We start from the raw sequence: 2,500 nt of genomic DNA on the forward strand, positions 1-2,500 counted from the left end.
ATTTGAACCGAGGATTTCCTGTTTATTAGGCAAGTACTTTAACCAACTAAACCACAGCACCTTCTGCTGCAAAGTCTCCATGGGAGGGTGACTAAGAAGAGCAAAACGTCCAGAAGAGCGGTCATCAGATCAATGAATAGGCCATGCTATTGAGAGCATGATATTGTTTCAGAAAAGAGTTTTGGTGGTCAGATAGACTTGTCGTTTTTTGGAATTAGGTTAGGGTTAGGTTAGGATATAGGGATGAAAACCACCATGCTCATGCCGGATTGCCATAACTTTTGCCAGGAAGGTGATAGAGGCACAAAAGCAAGCCCTACCCCCCCATTTTCGAGGGTGCTCTTTCCAGTGGTGCCACCACCAAGTCTCTATGAGGTCAGCAAGTGCCTCAACCCGATTAGCCCTCCTGCAAAGTGCCGTTTACATTTTAGAGACTCGGTGGCCACAACACACTACAAAGGTACTGCTGGGATTTGAACCCAGGATCTCCTGTTTACTAGACAGGCACTTTAACCAACTAAGCCACAGCACCTTCTGCTGCAAAGTCTCCATGGGAGGTCATCAGATCAAGGAATAGGCCATGCTATTGAGAGGATGAAAGTGTTTGTTTGAGAAAAGAGTTTTGGTGGTCAGATAGACTTGTTCGTTGGCCAAGTGAGCTTAGAAAAATGACTAAGGCAGTGATTCTGTTGGGACTTGAACCCACAACCTTTGAATGGCCACATTTTGGAATTTAGAAGTCCAATGCACTATCCATTGCGCCACAGAGCCCACATTGTGTGCATTGTTGTGTGTGGGATAGGATGGGTTAGGGTTAGGTTAGGATATAGGGATGAAAACCAGGGTTAGGGTATAGGGATGAAAACCACCATGCTCATGCCGGATTGCCATAACTTTTGTCAGGAAGGTGATAGAGGCATGAAAGCAAGCCCTACCCCCCCATTTTCGAGGGTGCTCTTTCCAGTGGTGCCACTGCCGAGTCTCTATGAGGTCAGCAAGTGCCTCAACCCGATTAGCCCTCCTGCAAAGTGCCGTTTACATTTTAGAGACTCGGTGGCCACAACACACTACAAAGGTACTGCTGGGATTTGAACCCAGGATCTCCTGTTTACTAGACAGGCACTTTAACCAACTAAGCCACAGCACCTTCTGTTGCAAGGGTTAGGGTTAGGGGTTAGGGTTAGGTTAGGGTTAGGGTTTAGGGTTAGGATATAGGGATGAAAACCACCATGCTCATGCCGGATTGCCATAACTTTTGCCAGGAAGGTTAGGGTTAGGATATAGGGATGAAAACCACCATGCTCATTAGGTTAGGGTTAGGTTAGGGTTAGGGTTAGGTTAGGTTAGGGTTAGGGTTAGGTTAGGGTTAGGATATAGGGATGAAAACCACCATGCTCATGCCGGATTGCCATAACTTTTGCCAGGAAGGTGATAGAGGCACGAAAGCAAGCCCTACCCCCCCATTTTCGAGGGTGCTCTTTCCAGTGGTGCCACCACCGAGTCTCTATGAGGTCAGCAAGTGCCTCAGCCCGATTGGCCCTCCTACAAAGTGCCGTTTACATCTTAGAGACTCAGTGGCCACAACATACTACAAAGGCACTGCTGGGATTTGAACCCAGGATCTCCTGTGTATTAGGGTTAGGTTAGGGTTAGGTCAGGGTTAGGTTAGGATATAGGGATGAAAACCACCATGCTCATGCCGGATTGCCATAACTTTTGCCAGGAAGGGTTAGGATATAGGGATGAAAACCACCATGCTCATGCCGGATTGCCATAACTTTTGCCAGGAAGGTGATAGAGGCACGAAAGCAAGCCCTACCCACCCATTTTCAAGGGTGCTCTTTCCAGTGGTGCCACCACCAAGTCTCTATGAGGTCAGCAAGTGCCTCAACCTGATTAGCCCTCCTACAAAGTGCCTGTTAGGGTTAGGATGGTAGGGTTAGGGTTAGGTTAGGGTTAGGATATAGGGATGAAAACCACCATGCCCATGCCGGATTGCCATAACTTTTGCCAGGAAGGTGATAAAGGCACGAAAGCAAGCTCTACCCCCCCATTTTCGAGGGTGCTCTTTCCAGTGGTGCCACCACCGAGTCTCTATGAGGTCAGCAAGTGCCTCAACCCGATTGGCCCTCCTACAAAGTGCCGTTTACATCTTAGAGACTCAGTGGCCACAACATACTACGAATGCACTGCTGGGATTTGAACCCAGGATCTCCTGTGTATTAGGCAAGCATTTTAACCAACTAAGCCACAGCACCTTTTGTTGCGAAGTCTCCATGGGAGGTCATCAGATCAATGAGTAGGCCATGCTATTGAGAACACGAATGTGTTTGAGAAAAGAGTTTTGGTGGTCAGATAGATTTGTTTGTTGGCCAAGTGTGCTTAGCAAATTGACTAAGACAGTGACTCTGTGGGGACTTGAACCCACAACCTTTGAATGGCCACATGTGGAAGTCCAATGCGCTATCCATTGCACCACAGAGCTCATCATGTTGCGTCA

General features: G+C 47.8%; 2 non-coding genes across 2 annotated transcripts; both read right to left on the reverse strand.

Moving 5' to 3' along the window:
• Positions 1–458: 458 nt before the first annotated feature.
• Positions 459–532, reverse strand: trnat-agu (transfer RNA threonine (anticodon AGU)). The gene has a single exon. It is a non-coding gene; the product is annotated as a tRNA-Thr (tRNA).
• A 541-nt stretch (positions 533–1,073) lies between these two features.
• trnat-agu (transfer RNA threonine (anticodon AGU)) lies at positions 1,074–1,147 on the reverse strand. Its single transcript has one exon. It is a non-coding gene; the product is annotated as a tRNA-Thr (tRNA).
• Between the last annotated feature and the right edge of the window lie 1,353 nt (positions 1,148–2,500).

The sequence above is a fragment of the Myxocyprinus asiaticus genome, unplaced genomic scaffold (genome assembly GCF_019703515.2).
Source record: "Myxocyprinus asiaticus isolate MX2 ecotype Aquarium Trade unplaced genomic scaffold, UBuf_Myxa_2 HiC_scaffold_188, whole genome shotgun sequence".
Classification (NCBI taxonomy): domain Eukaryota; kingdom Metazoa; phylum Chordata; class Actinopteri; order Cypriniformes; family Catostomidae; genus Myxocyprinus; species Myxocyprinus asiaticus.